This window comes from Culex pipiens, unplaced genomic scaffold (assembly GCF_016801865.2).
Source record: "Culex pipiens pallens isolate TS unplaced genomic scaffold, TS_CPP_V2 Cpp_Un0002, whole genome shotgun sequence".
In the NCBI taxonomy this organism is placed as follows: Eukaryota; Metazoa; Arthropoda; class Insecta; order Diptera; family Culicidae; genus Culex; species Culex pipiens.
In genome coordinates, this window is record NW_026292819.1 from 546,010 (window position 1) to 564,986 (window position 18,977).

Here is an 18,977-nt window from a genome sequence, read left to right on the forward strand (position 1 = left end):
AATGTACTTTTCGAATCTACATTGACCTAGAAGAGTTTTTTTTTCATTTAGAACAAAATTTTTCATTTTAAAATTTTGTGTTTTTCTAACTTTGCAGAGTTATTTTTTAGAGTGTAACAATGTAACAGAAGTTATGAAAAAGTTACTTTTTGCGCTTTTCTTTGTTTCGTCGTCCATGTCTGTCGCGGGTGACGATGAGCGACAATGATCGAAAACGACCAACCTTTTCAAAACTTTTTTCGTAAAATCGCGATAACTCGTGATGTTTATAAGCAAACCCCTAATGTTTGTGTTTCAATTTTTTGTAATTGTCTGCTCTACAACTTTGTAGAATATTGTTAAACTCTATAAAATAACCCTGCAAGGTTAGAAAAAACACTAAATTTTAAAATGATTTTTTTTTTCAAATTGAAAAATTACCCTTTTGGGTCAACGTACATTCGAAAAATACATAAAATTTCCCAAAAAATGACATGTTCCAAAACAATTTACAGTCCAGGAAAATGGCAGAGTTTTTAAAACTTTTTAAGTGGTTTTTTTTTCGATGAAAAATACGTTTTTTCGGAATTCTGAGTACGCCATCAAATCGGTCGTACAATTTTACATGAAATTCCTTTTGACACCAAATGTCTATCTCATCACCGTTAGTGGCTGCAAATTATTGAAAAACACCTCTTTTTTCACATGTTCAAAAATGGATGGGGTCGTACCGCCCCTTCGTCACGAGATATAAAAAAACGGACCTCGGATTCGTGATCAGGAACAAAAGTTACCCCTTAGGACAAAGTTTCACGCAAATCGAAGAGGGATCGGTACAACTGCTGTGTGAGTTTGCGGAGAATTTCCCAATGTCGTTGACGAAAGAGAGCATGGCAAATTCACGACGTTCTTGTAATGATGGGAGAGGAAATGCAGTCCAGTTAAGTTTACGTAGTGCGTACAGTAAGAATTGTTTTTGGACAGATTCAATACGTCCTTGGTGTTTCCTCGTTGTGGTGCGGAAGGCAAAACTGAAGTAATTTGTGAACGAATAACACAAAATGGCTTCTGTGGTCATTGGAAAGGCCACCAGAAAGTAAAAAAAAACGAGCCACGTAGCCTAGTGGTAACGCTTTCGTATCGTAAACCGTAGACCGAGGTTCAAATCCCGGCTCGGACAAACACAACTTGTGATCTTTCCCTTCAGGATTCAATTACTTAGTAAAAGGAAGGTAGTGTGTCGTCAACAGCTGGACCCTATCATGAACCCTTAGGGAAGGCGACCTATGGAATGTTAACATTAACCTTAACATATTGATTTTAAGTTAAGAAAAAGCCACTATATCCGCTTTTTTAATTTGGCCCCGATACTCTTTATGGGTCACGGGAAAAACTTACTTTTTAAATGAAATAAAAAATACAAATGCCCGAATTTGGCTGAATTTGTACAGTCTAGCTCTTATGTAAGTACGAAACTAAGCCAGACAAACATGACTTATTGTACTCTTCTTTCAAACATTTAACTTTTTACATTTTTAATTCAGAAGATTCAAAATTGCATTAAATATTGACTAAAATTAACAGATTTCGTATTCAATCCCACAAACGCCACTGTTCCATCAAACCACCCCTCAACCACAAGATTGTTTACCCGCACCGGACTCGGAGCTTATCATTCACACTCACGCAACCAGCCCGTGGGGGAAACCCCCCAAACAAAGCAAAACAGCAACAAACAACAACAAAAAAGTGAAGCAATGTTACGATAAAATTCAAGCCATCATCGGTGAAGATTTCATATGTGAGAGTGCATTTTTTGTGCAGTTTTCTGCAAAAGAGAAGAGCGAAAAAATAGCATAGTTGCGGTGCAGCATTGAAAGTCAATCAAACCAACACTTATCGGATTGAGAGAGAAAATAACACCTGGACGATGCCCGCAAAGAATTACATTCTTATGCACTATCTATGACCATAACCGTAAGTAAAAGTGTGAGGAATTCGTTTCATCTCAACAAAGATAAAGTAGTAGCAAATCTGATTGATGACAGGTGGAAACGATAGTTTTGACTGTTGAGAAATTTATACCTTTTGATTTCATCGTTGCAACTGTATATTTACAGTTTGAAAAATGTATTCCAACATTAATTGTTTCTTGCAAAAAAAGTGAGTAGAAAAGAACAACCAAATTTGACTTCCATACCATTTCAATGCACCCACGCGCACTCAACATCAGAACTCTGGCGATTGGTGGCCTTCAGAATCAAACACAGAACAGTTTCCTTTTCTTCAAAGGAATCTCCGTACAAGGCTCACCGCCACCGTCGTCGATCCGACAGCAATTAGTGCGAACTCATAATTGCGACTGTCTGCGCCTTCATTGAATGCTGTTTTCAACTTGGCAATGACCGAGCGATTATTCACTTTTCACCACATTTTCATTCACTCATAATGGCTTGCTGATGACGTGTGCTTTTGAGGGATGTGTGGGGTTAACTGGACACCACAGACATATTTTTTGGCTCAATTCAAATTGACTGTTGAGATTGTTTTTCAAACTTCTCATTGTTAATCACTCGTTGGAACAACTGCTTTTACCCCACCTGCACTAAAAATGCACTTTAAAGTGCACCATTTTCTTGAACTCGACCGTCAGAAAGACAATCGAAAGCGCGATTTCATACGGTAATGGACGTGAGCAATTTGGATCCGGACAGAAGTGGAAGCCTCCGCGCAGCAGAGTTCAACGCAGGGCCCCTGGACATGGCTCAGCAATGCACAGAAAAAAATCAATTCTCGAAACCGTGAAGTCAGTTCACGATTATGAGAACCACGAAGGAATATATTCACGTTTATGGTGCAAATGCACCATACTCATGAATAAATTCCTTCGTGGATCTCACATTCGTGAACTTAATTCACGATTACGGGAATTGATTTTTTTCTGTGTGTGTGCACTAATGAGGAAAAGTTCACATTTTCGTGGCTGGAAATCCAACTGCCATGGTGAGTGAGCATTTCGGTGGAATTTATCGAGGTATTTTGGAGGATTATTCGTTGCGTAACTGTGCGTACAATGCTGAAATGCTTTGATGTTTGGTCTGTGTGTTGCAATTTTTCGATTCGATGAACTGGTATTAATCGATCTGGTTAATTAGGATTGCAAATATCGGTCATAATGAAAATATAACCTGATGTTAAAGCAATTTTTTTTTCGAATCACTGGCACAGTTTTAAAGTTGGTTTTTCATCCAATGTTTTGTTTTTCCTTCCTCTCTCCGAGCACATGAGTGCAAATTTAAACGATAGCAGTAAAACGATTCTTCAAATCCGCTAGCACATCAGAATTCACTGGCCGGTTCCAGCCCCCCCCCCCCCACATTCAAGAGTCCGATTCCGTGGGAAAACTGTTTTTCGCAAACCCGAATGCCGGCTCGGCAAAGAGGAGAAACAAAATCGAGAAAGAAATTCGCATATCTGCTTAGAGGAGAGACAGTTCAGCGCATTTGCAACATTATATTTATATATAATAACGGATTTTCCCGCGCCACGGAGTCGAGCTCAGAAATAGCACTTGTTGCACATATCATCCACGATAATCCCACCCAGATTAGTCACTCTGGGCCAGGGAAAAGGTGCGATTCTTTGTGCAGGGTCCCAGAACGTGAATGAAAACTCATTTGCGGTCACAGAGCAGTAGCAAGGGGGGCAGAGAGGGAAATTTGGAGCAAACTGTTGCCAAAATTGGCAACTTTGTGCTTCGAGGGAAAAAAGATGAATATTTCGTAGTTTAACAGCATAAGATATGCCCAAAGAAGCCATTTTGCATCATTTTCTTGTCCATATATTTTTCCATACAAATTTGGCAGCTGTCCATACAAAATGATAAAGGAAAATTCAAAAATCTGTATCTTTTGAAGAAATTTTTTGATCGATTTGATCGATTGAGCCGGAGTCGGTGGAGTCAGGTCTTTTTGAGAAGCCTGGAGTCGGAGTCGGAGTCGGAGTCGTAAAAACTCGAAGAGCTGGAGTCGGAGTCGGAGCCGGAGTCGGCTAAATTTTATTAGCTGGAGTCGGAGCCGAAAATTTCTGATTATCCGGAGTTGGATTCGGAGTCGATGTTATCTTAAATTCAACAAAAATTATGTTTATTTTTATTTTTTTAGTATTTGTTATAATACAGATTAATTAACAAAACTTCTTATATTTTTTTTCAAGTTGCATGCGCTGCGTTGCCATTTTTTTTTAGAGATCACTGAATGATAAACCTGTTAATCAGCTCTTACCCAATTATGTAGTATCATCATAACTCAAAAAAATATTGGTTTTGTAGTCAGAAATATTTAATTGAATTTTGACTGCATCCTTTTGCCAATATTTATGTACCCTTTAAACTCAAATTGACCAAATTTAATTTAGTTCTTTCTGAAAAAAGTACACACACAGTCATCTTATACCCCGATAGTGAATGTCTTGGTGGTTTCAGGTAAATCAATGTTCAGGGAAAAAGTTACGAGGTACATCAAAAAATATAAATAATAATCACTATCAAGGGTCCTGATTTTCGGTTCAATGAACAGAAACCACTCACTCATTGCCTATCCATTCGTCGCATATTCCAACCCGTTAGCATTCATGAGCGAATGAGACTCGCAAGCAGCCAGCGATTGGCCCGAACTGTTCACATCATGAAAATATTTGCCTACTCCGTCGCTCGACGACACTCACACACTAACATGCTCAGCGAAGAGCCTGTCGGATCGTGATTCAATCGTCGCGTGTCCGGGAGTTTTGGTCGCTCGTGCGTCAAACAATCGTTGCAGATTCTGTGCAGTCGTCGTTGTGTGTTTTGGTGAGTTTGTGTTGGTGCTTCTTCCGGATCGGTCTGGAGGAAGATGCCAGTGTGTCCAGGTGTTTACGTCCAGGAATCGTCGCAGATTTCGTGCCGCCGTCGTGGTTTGTTTTGGTGAGTTTGTGTTAGTGCTTCTTCCGGACTGTTTTGGAAGAATAGTCCGGGTGTTGTTCAGACATTTATTTAAGTTGAACAAAAGTTGTCCAAGAACTGGCGTTCCGTCTAACCTTAAAGTAATATTTGCTAACAAAACCTACCCGAGTTCTTAGAGTGATCAAGCACAAAGTACCCTGAAAGTCATGAAAAAAATATTCGTTTGAATCAAATGTTTTATTTACGTTCTCTGAAATGGATGACAGTTCAATACCTATCCTTCCACTTTCTGAGCCACAAATTACACATTTTTTAATGCAATAATACACATTCTTTCGTAAAATTCAACATTTTTGCGGTAAATTTCATCATTTTTTTAGGTAAATTTCACCATTATTTGAGGTAAATTTCATCATTTTCTGATGAAAATTCATCATTTTCTGAGGTAAAATTTATCATTTTTTTGCCACAATATCTGTCACCATTTCCTGATGAATATTACCATCATTTTTTTTCTGTGTATGAAATCAAAATAAATGCAAAATTTAATTGATAACATTGATTTTAAGCAACCCAAATCAATGAGTATAACGCATTGCATCAGAGAAAAAATGTTTTCAGTTAAGAGTGACGATCGGCCTGCTGGAGCCGTTCGGAGACTGAGCCGATGAGAGAGAGAATGAGAGTAGAAGAGAGAGTGTTCGGGAGCGAATGGAGTGAAAGTGACAAACGGTAGGAATTCATCAGGGCAGTATCGCGTCGGCTGCTATTTGTGCTCGCGAATGGAGTGGTTGATTTTGAGCAATCAGGACCCTTGATCACTAATTATGGAAATCGAAAACAAAAAAATCACAGATAGGATAACTCTTCCAACAAATATTCAACGATTATAACAATCTATTACTTGGAACTCAACATGCGCATTTTGTTTATAACTTTGTACAAAAAATTAAAAATGTCTGAGAATGTTGATCCTTAGGCAAACTATTTTGATATTGTAACAAATTATCGTTGAATAAATCTTAAGATTTCAGGATAGGACAGGATTTCAAGATAAAAAAATATCCGTGACCTAGAAAATATTCATTCTGTGGATTTTTGTTTTTACCCAATTTTTTTTCATATATTTTCATGGAGGTGCACGACCATTCATAAAGCTTCGTTTTAGGAGAAGATGCAAGAAGTATCGCGTGCCTCCTTTTAAATATATATATAAAAAAAATTAAAAATTCAAATAAATCCAAAATTCCGAGGCAAAATATTATCTAGGTCACGAGACCTCAAAGGACTCCTTAAGTGTTCTTACCACGAAGATTTTTTTTAGGTACATTGATTTGTAATAATAAACTCCTTCATTGGGTGACCATGATAGTCACTGTGCTTCTTATAAATGTCAACTTAAAAGTAAGCAAATTGAAATTATTTGTTAAATCAATCATTAAGGCCAGTTTTCTTTTAATGATCATTAAAAAATAACAATTTAATATTTCAGCTTTTAAACATTTTAATGAAAATTTGAGGTTAAGTAAATAAATCCAAATTTACTAACCAAACTGTTCTTCTGAAAATGCCTTCAAAACTGGCGTTTTTTGATTTCTGTTTCAATAACGTTTCAAGCTTGTAAAACTAGAAACTTTTTCCCCGTTTTTTTTCACTTAAAGAGTTTTTAAATAATCCCATTTATCAACGTTTTCGAAATAATAGTAAACTAATTTTTGAAATATTTGAAAATATGTAGAGTCGGAGTCGGAGACAACCATTTTTTGAAAGCTGGAGTCGGAGTCGGAGTCAGAGTCAGCTAGAGTTGGTGGGCCGGAGTTGGAGTCGGAGTCGGTTGGATCTGAAAGCCGGAGCCGGAGTCGGAGTCGGAGTCGTCTAATCCCAGAAAGCCGGAGTCGAAGTTGGAGTCGGAGTCGCTTAAAATATGACCCGACTCCGCAGCCCTGGATTTGATGTCTTTGGCAAAGTTATAGCTATAAGGACTTCACTGAAAAAATTATACACTGTAAAAAAAATTGGTGATTTCGATTTCGTAGAAAACTGCTTAACTGTATACTAGGCCAACCCAAAAAAAAAATAAAAGTGGTCAAAACCTCGGTGCTCACCCCTAGAATGATAGATTAGGATGTCAGGAACAATGTTTCCATACAACAAAAAAATCCCAAAAATGGTTTACAACTCGCGCGCTGAGCTTGAATGAAAAAGTGCCTTTTTCGAGTATTTTTCAGAAATACACGTAACAAACATACTAAAGTCATTCAAATTTGGTTGCCATGGGCTTCAAGTTATTGCTTAATGTCCCCTGAACAAATTCCTATAAAGACATCGTTCATAAATGCTTTTATTTCGGCATGGCAGGGTGTTTTAAGGAAAAAATTTATTTTTTAGTGAAAAAATTCAAAAATCACTCCACAAAACGTGCCAAAAAATTTTACTGCCAAAACTAATGTAGGGGAAATATGCCCATTTTAATCACTCTAAGCCGTTCGACCAATTCTCATCACTTTTGTCGTTTTCCGCTATTAAATCAACATTCGCAGATGTTTAAACAAGGGAGAGTTGTTTGCTCACTTATTTTTTGAGGCATTTATTACTTTGGAACAGCCAAAAACACTTTATAAAAGCTGTTATTCATGATCAAAGTGCTGATAGGACGATAATACAAATAGGCTGAGAAAGGGTATAGTTCCCCAATAGGGGGATGGCGTCGCTATTTTTAGACCACGTTTTCCACTTTTTCACATCGAAACCGACTACTTTATCGACTTCATTTTGCTGGGCGAGGTAGGAAGCCGTCTATTTTTAGACGATGACTCAGCACTTTTCCACTCTTGCACTTAAAAAAAACAGATGGCAGCACGATGTAACGCCACGTCCCTATGCAGCTTATAGACAATTTCACGTAGAATATTTTGTTTTTTAACATCCTTTTTATGTTCATGTAAAGCCGAGATATTTGCATATTAGTGAACAATAAGTGACAAATTATCTAAATTCAAAGTATATAAGCGCTTTTAGAATAAAACATTGGCTACTATGATAGCAAACGGGGAGGCATATATTTTGGATCTTTTTATTTTACTCGCTCAAACTCGATATTTGTTTTTTACATTTCAGAGCGGTGAGATAGCCGAGATGGTTGGGGCGCGGACTTGGTAATCAGAATATGAGTTTCGCCGGATTGATGTTATTTTTGGGGCGAGCAGACCTGATTTTTTTTTCTTCGGTACACCCAGAACTGGGAATCAGCATACGAGAGAAAAAAGAGCACGATTCGGTAGTAAAATGGTACTGTGTGCGGACTGAGAGGATAAATCCCGAAATTACCGAGAGTACTTTACTCATGGGTTCATCTTCAAAAAAAAGTTCATCTATCAAAAAAAAAAAGTACCGGTACCGAACCTTGAACCCAAGACCTTCGGCATATTTAGCCGTGCCTTTGCCGTATGGGCCACCATGGTTCGGTGACTAAGTGGCGGTCATTTGTCCATATAAGCCACTCAATAGGATCAACTGTTCCAATGAACGAATGAACACGCGAGAGGACTATACTCTCGCAAAATAGCACTTTCCTCACGTTTCTTTTCGTTAGGATTATCCCCTCGTTCATTAACTTTGGCTGTACATGCTTTTTTGTTCGAGCAATTCCATGTCAAATAGGGAATCGGTTGTACCCGACCCTCTCCGATTTCAATGAAACTTTGTAGACATGTTATCCTAGGCATATATAAGCCATTTTTGTGTATATGGAGTCAGTTACACTCGATAATGGCATTTGAGAAGGTCCTAAGTGTTTCTAATATTTGTGTATTTCGTAATATAAATATCCCAAGTAACATTTTTTTCCAGGAGTTCTACAAGAACTCTTCAAGATAGCTACAGCATAGCAGTTTGGACCGCGGTAGGATAAAATTCTCTTCAAAACTTCTTCAGGAGTTTGGAAGAGTACTTGAAGAGAGTTTTATCCTACCGCGGTCCAAACTGCTATGCTGTAGCTATCTTGAAGAGCTCTTGTAGAACTCCTGGAAAAAAATGTTACTTGGGATTGCTGTATCTCGAAGCCGTTGCATCGTATCAAAAAGTGGTGAAAGACAAACTTGTAGGAAAAGGCAAACTTGTAGGAAAGACAAACTTGAAGGTGAGCCCACGATTTTTTTTCGTTCAAATTGTTTGTGAAAATAGCCTAAGATGTTACAAAAAGACTCACGAAAAATGCAGGATGGAGCAACTCACCTAAAAAAATACAAAAATCATTTACTGAAACTGTTTTTTTCAAAAGTGCTCTAAACGTCAAAATTTTCAAAAACCGAATACGGAAATCGATTTTCCAGACAATTTTACATAAAAGTCTCCATATTGACCACTGTCCTAAGTCCAATCCTTGTGAAGTTACAGCGGTTTTAAAAATAAAAATGTTGAAAAAATAGGTTTTTTGATGGTTTTTCGCAATTTCTATTTGACCGACTTGATTTTTCGGTCTCAAAAATATTTTTACCGGAAAGCTCGTCCAATTTCCCATAAGTTTGTCTTTGACCACATTTCAATTGGATATGGGCTTACAGATATAAGCTAATTTACTATCCAGTATAATACTACACTGAAAAAATATTATGTTTTCAGTTATGAGCAATGTAATAAGCTTATATCTATAAGCCCATACATCCAATTGAAATGTGGTCAAAGGCAAACTTATGAGAAATTGGACGAGCTTTCCGGTCAAAATGTTTTCGAGACTGAAAAATCAAGTCTGTCATATAGAAATTGTGAAAAACCATCAAAAAACCTATTTTTTCAACATTTTTATTTTTAAAACCTCTGTAACTTCACAAGGATTGAACTTAGGACAATGGTCAATATGGAGACTTTTATGTAAAATTGTCTGGAGAATCGACTCTCGTGTTCGGATTTTGACAATTTTGATGTTTAGAGCACTTTTGAAAAAAACTGTTTCAGTAAATGATTTTTGTATTTTTTTAGGTGAGTTGCTCCATCCTGCATTTTTCGTGAGTCTTTTTGTAACATCTTAGGCTATTTTCACAAAAATTTTGAACGAAAAAAAATCGTGGGTTCACCTTCAAATTTGACTTTTAAACTTAAAAATCAAAAAATCTCATAAAAGTGGAGTGTTTTTTTATTTCAGTGTATTTTTTTCGGAAAGCCCGTCAAATTTCCTACAAGTTTGTCTTTGACCACTTTTTGATACGATGCAACGGCTTCGAGATACAAAAATATTTAAAACACTTACGCCCTTCTCAAATGTCATTATCGAGTGTAACTGACTCCATATACACAAAAATGGCTTATATATGCCTAGGATAACATATCTACAAAGTTTCATTGAAATCGGAGAGGGTCGAGAAAAAAGTACCTAAAAAATTTCTGTTTCGAGCTGGAATTGCTCGTTCACATTTTCTCATACAATATTACATGCTTTTGCTCACAAAGGTGATGTGCATGCTTTTGCATGCGATTTACACAGATTTTTTTTTGCTGTATAATGTGCATGCTGTTGCACGCGCTTTTAAACAGATTTTTTTTTACTGTGAACCAAACAAAATTTGTTTACATAACAAGCTCTCGTTTTTGTGTATTCAAGGTCAAACATCAAAACGCGTTTTACTCGGAACGTCAAAACATGACGTTTTCACGACGGCCTCGATCTATAAATTTTCTTCTACGAGTTGTTAAGAAAAGTGCTGTACACGTCATGATTCATGTTGGTTCCGATTCTCCATTTTTTTTTTGTTGTAATGTAAAGATTATCGTCAATCTTCGATCGACATCTTGGCATTAATGCATAGTTGAAAAAGTCCAAAAAAATATCGAAACATTTGATGTTATAAACAAGAAAATATTTAAAACGAAAACCGTTTTAGCCATGATTTAAAAATCCAAAAATCTTGGAAACATCTTTGAGTAAAAAAACTTTTCAGATACTGTTTAAAAGTTCAACATACAGTGAAGACTCGTTTACCCAAAGATTTAAAAAGTGCCATAGATGCTCATATGCCGACGTCAAAGCCATTAATCTATCAAGCAAATCCTAATAAAATTGGCCTTCAATAAACAACTAATTTAAAACTAAAATCAGCTGAAACCAGTGTAATTTTGGAACCCTTTTTTACAGCAATCACCACAGTGCAAGCAAAAACCAGCCCACGACTGCGGTCAATCTCTGGATTGCTGTTATTCTGCAAATTAATGCTGGCCCGGTAATTGGATTGCGCACCTGTCAGCGGCTCCTTCCGCCCACCATCGCCACCACCTTCAACTTCATCAAGCAGATCTCACAAGCGCAAAGTGGTCATCAACGATGGGGCCAATGATAGCTCGTCGTTTCATTACGCACGTGACTGATCAAAGTGAATTTATATATATTTGAAATTAGTTCACGTTTTGCGCCACGCCACCACACCACAAAAGGCAACCGTGATGAATCAACCGGTGGGTGGTAGGGTGGGGGGTGCTACTTTGAACCTTTAAGTGTTCGTTATAATTTGAAGTCCATTTCTGATTTTTTTTTTAAATTAAAGTTTACAAATTGTTGCAAGTCTGACAGAAAAGTACAGTTTACTTTTAATAAGTTGTTTTTCTTAATTCACAATAAAGCCCTTTACCCTAACTGGAACGTCCCCTCCCACCAAGGATTGGGGAAAAGCCGACAGAGGCTGGCGGATGACATCTGCACGCGAAACCTTAAACTATGCACATTTTCCAGTGACTGGTCACACTGGCCATCCCTGCTGATGATGCACTGTGAAACTGTTGTTAAGGTGTAAACACAGTGCAGCGATCGTACCGTATGTCCACGCATCCCTCCTCCCATGTAGATTTGTGAAATGGGTTCCGTTCTCAGGTTAATTAAATTTAACCCAAACCAATATTAGATTAGAACTTCCAAAACTTTGGCATAAATTTGACATTTCTCAATAAAACTGCTGAGAACTGTCAAACTTAAGTCATTGTAAACCAACCTTAACACCCCTCAGTAACGAGATCGTGCTGACGCCAGAGGCTTAATTTTTCAACGTTTTTGATTAGCTACGAGCTTTTGTGTGGGGCGGGAGGTGACCCATCATGGGGAGAGATTGGATTTATTACATTTTTACACGGTTATCACACGGGCGGCCACAAAACACGCAACCATTTCCCAATTAAAGTCGATTGAATTTAAATTAGATCGCTCGCGCACTCGCCGATTATTAATGCCCGTCGAGTGTCCGATTTAATTGGCCTCCGATAAATTGAACTCACTGGTGCTGTTGTTTAGTGTCGATCTGTGTGTGGGCAAAACAGTGCAAAATAGTGCAAACCACACAATAGATCAAACCTGCAACGTGTTTTTGTTTGAACAGAATATTCATTACAGTACCGCGAACAGTGGCTTTTCTGGCTTCATTATTTAATGTGGAAACCAATCAACGGAAATTCATTATTGATGGCTTGGCCAACATTTATCAGACAATTTTATGGTGGTTACAACAAGTTATTTCTAGGAATTTCCAATCAAAATTAAATAAATTTAGAATACCAAAATTGACACCAGTCACCAATATTAATTTACAGCATCATTTGATTTACTTGTATGATTTAAAGCTTCAGCAAAGAAACTGAAATCAAGCAGAGTTTAAATTAAAGCGTTTTTTTCATATGCCTATTTCTAGCAATGTGGTTTGGCAAACTCAATTAAATCACACATAAGGTGAAACAGCAAAATAAAAGTATAATAAAAAAAACAGAATAATAGAACAAAGAAAAAATGTGTAAATTTAGAAGTTTTAAGTTTGATTATGGTCAAAAGGGCGTTATATTCAATGTTTGGCCTATTTGAAATGTTAGTCTTGATTTCAAAAAATTTAAAATATTGTTATCGAAAAGATAACATTGGAAATCCGACCATAAGTTACTCAGATATCGACATTAGAAAATGGTGGGTTGTTTGGGGGAGGCTTAGAAAACATCAATTTTCCTGTTTTAAATCACTTGCATGGCAATATTTCAGCAACTAAGTTCAAAAAAGCGAAATGTAGAAAATTTTCTCAACTTTTCAAAAATATTTGTTTCAAAAGAGAGCAAACATGTGCCCTAATTTAAAAAAAATAAAAAACTGCGACTATTTTCAAAAAAGTTACCAAATGGCTTTAACTTGAAAACGGTGCACTTTATGAAAAATTCCCTAAAGTTCTTTTTGATTAAAAATTTGATTTGACATCGGCAGTGTTGGTATTATCGCGCTTTCGCGAGAAAATTTTCTCTCTCTCGAGTTCTCGCCGCGAGTCTCGAGCTGCCGAGAGAAACTCACCGATTGCCCGTGCTCTCCTACGCTCGCGAACGGGCTTTCTCGCGAGCCAGAATTGCCCGTTCGCGAGAAGTTGAACGTGTTAGAAACGAACAAAAAACAACACAGCGATGGAAGTTACACCTCTATACCATCGCCTGGTTCGTATTCATAAGCCTGATAAACAAATTGCTAGCTTAGGGCGAACGGCTAGCACGAGGCGCTCGCGAGCGCTCGCGGCGAGAGCGAGAACGCGAACGAAAATGCTAGCGCGAGCGAGAAGAGAAAAGTACTACAAGTTCTCTCCCTCGTTCGCGAGCGAGAAATGCTTTCCTTCTTCTCGCTCGAATTCCAACAATGGACATCGGGAAATGAAGTTGAAAAGTTTTGCGACCAATATTTCGATTTTTTAAGAAATCAGTATCGATTAAAAAAACATAACTCGGTCAACGATTTTTTGCACAACCTGGAATTTTTTGAAAAGTTGGCTTTTGATGTCCCCTTAAACATATCAAAAACCAAAAAAAAAAAATAGTGTTTTTTAGCAAATCAAGTTTTAGTGACAACAAGTTAAATAAAAAATCATAAATTTTTTTTTAAGTGTATCATTTTTTTCAGTGTTGTCCTTATCCATACCTACAACTTTGCCGAAGACACCAAATCGATCATAAAATTCTTTTATAAGATACAGATTTTTGAATTTTCATACATCATTTTTGTATTGACAGCTGCCAAATTTGTATGGAATATTATATGGATAAACTTATGATGTAAAATGGCTTCTTTGGGCAAGCTGATTTCGTGGAGAACTGCTCATATATAATAAACAAAGTGCCTATCAAAGTCACCGTGTTTTTTTAATAATAATTTAAAAGAAATTATTTTTTAAGCTCCATTGATTTTTTTAAGACAAACATGGACATCATGCCAGAGATTATTATTACAAATCAATGTATATAAAAAATCTTCTTGAAAAAAACGCTTAAGGGGTCCTTTTCAAATATCCGTGACTTAGATAATATGTTACCTAGGATTTTTTTTATTTATTTAAATTTTAAAATTTTCTACAATTTAAAGCAGGCGCGCGATACTTCTTTAATCTTCTCTTCAAACGAAGCTTTATGAATGATTAAGGCTATGAATGATTAAGGCTACCAACTAGAGGGTGACGAGCGGGAATTCCCGGGAAAAAAACCCTGGAAATCGACCATTTTTGGACCTCTCGATTCCCGGGAAATTCGGTCGAGACTCCCGGGAAATTTTGAACATATAAATATCAAAGCAAAATTATATAAACTAATCAGAAAATTATTTAAAGAATTCTAAATTGTTTCGAACATTGTATGTGAAATGTTCGATGTTCAAGTTCTTCTCTAATCTTCTTATTCAGAAAGTGTAAATTTTAAATTCCAATAATTATAACTGAAAGAAGCCAAAAAATTTGGTCCACAAATTTACCTTAAAGTATACTTAGCTGTTTCTTCCCAGATATAAAATCTAATTTCTTTGAAATATTTTTTTTAATTTTATTTTTTTAATGGGGAAAACTTTTTCTTGAGCATACCACTCCTCATAGTCTGTTTTTTTTACCCTAAATTAATTTGGCTGTTTAAAGGTAATTTTCATTTTTGGTGTTAATAAGTCAAATTGTGTTACACGTCAACCACAATTTTAAATTCTAGAGATTTTTTAAAGGGTCCTTTAAGCTTTTGTCTTTTTTCGTTCCTTTTCAAAAAAAAAAATTAGGATTATATTTTCGGGGAAAAAACTCTGGCGATCTTTGTAAAGTTAATGTCCGACATTTGTGATCATTCGGGTTTTCCGGATAACTGAAATTTTTCTTCAATTTATATTTATAATTGACATTAAAAAGGAAAAAAAGTTGTTTAAGTCGTTATTAATCATATTGAAAAAATCTCGATACAGGGAAATTATATATTATTTGTAAACATGTTAAACTAAAATTTTGAGTCCCAAAAAGCACAAGAAACGATCTTGTATTTGCAGATTCAGAAAAAAAATTCAAAAGGTACATATAGTTCCTTCAAATAATAAATATACTTAAAATAACGTTTCATAGAATAAGTATGAAACTATTGTAAGTAATTTCATTAAAAAAAAACAAATTTATTGCTTTTCCTTTTAAATTATTGCCACTATTGGTATAGTAAAAAACACTCCCGGGTCCCGGGAATTCCCGGGAAATGACCAAATTCAACTCTCGATTCCCGGGAAATTGCAAATCTCGAGAATCGTCACCCTCTACTACCAACTGTACGGATTTTTTCCTTACCATACGGATTTTCGAACCTCTTCGCGGATTTTTAACAGGCCGGAATTTTTGTAGGGAATTTTACGCATAATACGGATTTGTACGGAATTTTAAAAACTTTTTAATCATTGAATTGCTTTTTTGATTTGGTCGAAGCTTTTGTTAACTAGAAATTTTTATTTTTCTGTGAGTTTGATTTAAAAGGGAGAGTTTTCTGGGGTTTCCTCAATTCAAACTTGATTATCAATAATTCTAGAGTTTTTGAACTATTGTCTTTCATATGTTGATAGGACCTTTTAAAAAAAATCCAGAATTGTTCTTTTAGAAATTTCATACTAAATATATTTATTCATTTCCAAAGGCTTTCTAAAGCATGCATGTCATAAGCACTCTGATAGCATTTTGCTGTAAAAACGACACAGTTTTATATTTTTAATTCTCAAATATATTAAATTTAATTTATCTAAATAATTCATTGACAGTTTCTGTTACACCATGGTGTCATATCAGCAAAGTGTGCGAATTTTTGCTCAGCAAGAGTTGGTAGCCTTATGAATGATCGTTCCGTCATATTGGCGTTGGATATACAGTATGAGAAAATTCTTACCGGTTGAATAATATGTTGATTTTGATTTTTTAAATAGTATTTCAAAAATAAATTAAAATCCTGTAATTTTTTCTATGCTTTTTAATAAAAGTTCCTTTTTGGTACTGAAATCTGAAGATTTTTTCAACGATAATTTGCAATGATATCACAATAGATTGACATTCGCTGATTTTAGTAGAGAAATAGTAAACATTAAGATATATTTATCATATTCAATGATTATTTCAAAATAAGTTGCACTTTGTTTGATATTTTGTGCCAGCGTCAATTATTTTAAATGCAACACTCTGATTTTTGTGTACAATGTACATAGTTATGAACAAAATGCGCATGTTGAGTTCCAAGTGATAGATTGTTAAAATCGTTGATTATTTGTTGGAAGAGTAATACTTTTTAGTAACTTTTTCCGATTTGCAAAAACAGTGATTATTATTTTTAATCTTTTTATATACCTCTTAACTTTTTTCCATAAAAACAAACATTTACTAAATAACTCCAAGACATTCGATTTTGGGATAAAAGGTGATGTGAGTGTGTACTTTTTTGAGAAAGAACTGGATTAAATTGGGTCAAACTTGAATTGAAAGGGTACATAAACATATGCAAAACGAAGCAGTCAAGAATCAATTAAAAATTTCTGACTGCAAGACAAATATTGTTCATTATTTTTTGAGTTATGATACAACATACTGGGTAAATGGGGATCAACAGATTATCATTTAGTGAAATTACACAATAAAAACCTTTGAATCAAAATAAAAAGCTTCAAAATTATAATGGCATCTGATTAAAAAATTAGAAAATAGCAACGCATTGCATGCGACTTAAAAATAAACAATCAAAAATAAAAGAAACTTTGTAAATTAAGCTGTTTTAAATAAATACTAAAAAAAACATATTTTTTGTTGAATTTAAGATAACTCTGACTCCGACTCCGGGTTATCAGAAATGTTTGGATCCGACTCCGACTCCGACTCCAGCTCTTAAAATTTAGCCGACTCCGGCTACGACTCCGACTCCAGCTTTGACGAGTTTTGACTAGAGAGCCTATATGGAGAGGCGAAATGTCACTCTCAGGGTTCCAATCGAACTGTTCCAATCGAGCAACAAGATCATGCAAGAACAAGGTTGGAATTAATTTAAAATAGTTTTGCAAAAAAAACGAGACTTATAACATTCACAAGTATTTTAAAACTGTTGTAGATAATAATCTGGTAGTTTCTGTTATGTTTGTGCTTGTTCGGTATAAGAAAAGTGCCAGCTCGAAAGAAAAACTACAAGTTTTTCAACCTTAAACTTGAATGACTTTGGATGTTTGAAATTTCTCTCAGAACATTTCATTTCCCTATGTAGGTCCCTAGTTGTGACGCCTCCGACTCCGACTCTGACTCCAGGTCCCCAAAAAGACCCGACTCCAACGACTCTTACTCTGACTCCGACTCCACAGCCCTGATTAAAGGACCTTTTAAACGAGTCCAAAACATTCAAGATCTGGTAACCCTGTCTCGAGATATGTTCATTTAAATGATTTTTATGTATTTTTTTCATTCCGGATCTAACAAATAGATGAAATTTGTGAACAGCCATTGTTGGTAATGAGTGAGGGAGGCTCCAACCACATAGATGGATTAAGTTAGTTTTTTTTCATACAAACTGCATCGATCAATAGCGACCCCTAAACCTTAACCTATTTGGTTCAAAATTTACATAGTTACATAGCATACGAGAGGATAAAGAGCACGATTCGGTAGTAAAATAGTACTATCCCGAATAAATCCCGAAATGACCGAGAGTACTTTACTCATGGGTTCATTTTCCTTAAAAAGTTCATCTATAAAAAAAAGTACCGGTACCGAGACTCAAACCCAAGACTTTCGGCATATTGAACCGTGCCTTTGCCGTATGGGCCACCACGGTTCGGTGACTAAGTGGCGGTCATTTGTCCATATAAGCCACTCAATAGGATGAACTGTTCCAATTAACGAATGAACACGTGAGAGGCCTATACTCTCGCAAAATAGCACTTTCCTCACGTTTGTTTTCGTGAGGACTATCCCCTCGTTCTTTAATTTTGGGTGTACTTATTTTTGCCTAAGGAATCTAGTCAGGGGGTATCCCTAAAGTCAAGTCATTTTCACCGTTGGAATACAAAGAATATTGACAATATTTACACATGTAATGTTGTTCCGCTCAGAATTGTACCTTTGCTTCACGTCGCAATAATGTCAAACAAAATTCATTAGTTTGTCACGCTTGCGTGTTTTTGTCTTCTGTTCCTGTTTTTGTTTATCAAGGCCAAACATTTAAAAATCAAATTTTAAATCAATGTCAAAAAGGCGTTGCAAAAAGAAAGCACTATCACGTTTGTTGAGAAGGAGAATGGAGTTTAAAATCACAAATTTTCGTTGCGTAATGAAAGTACGCCCCCTCAAAGAAATGGAACCAATAACATCATTAAGTACCTCACTCAATCGCTGAGCAAAAACAAAAACATAACAACAAACAACACAGTGACTTTTTATGTGTTTGCTGCCACAGGTCACAGACAGAGCACACAAACACACACACATTATCACAATCCCACTCCCAGCTAATAACGACGATCGCACTGTTCTTCTAATGACCTTTTTGCTATGCTTCACCACGCGTCCTATCTCGAGCAGCAGTGTTATAACGAGCAACACGAGCAAATGTACAGTGCTGCCATCTTTGTACTGCTGGTTCAACAATGTGAACGTGTGTTTGTCGAAGAAAGAAGACCAGTTGGTTCAGCAAACAAAGGACTTTTTTTCTCTAACAATGGACGACCGGTTTGTTGGGAGGGCGTAAACGTCACTGTGTTGCAAGTTGTCAAAATTTCTGGTACGCCCTTTTCATTTGCCACGCGTGGAGGTACGAA

The 18,977-nt window shown here is 36.1% G+C and overlaps 1 protein-coding gene across 3 annotated transcripts in view; it reads right to left on the bottom strand.

Annotated features, from left to right (window-relative positions):
• LOC120417442 (galactokinase-like) overlaps nt 1-18,977 on the bottom strand; it is a 104,414-nt gene that overhangs the window by 84,835 nt on the left and 602 nt on the right. Inside the window, exon 2 of one of the 3 annotated variants that reach the window (XM_052711340.1) lies at nt 5,086-5,118. The exons of the other annotated variants lie outside the window; for them this stretch is intronic. The gene's annotated coding sequence lies outside the window, so the exon portion shown is untranslated. The remainder of the gene's footprint in view (nt 1-5,085; nt 5,119-18,977) is intronic. 3 annotated transcript variants of the gene reach the window in all.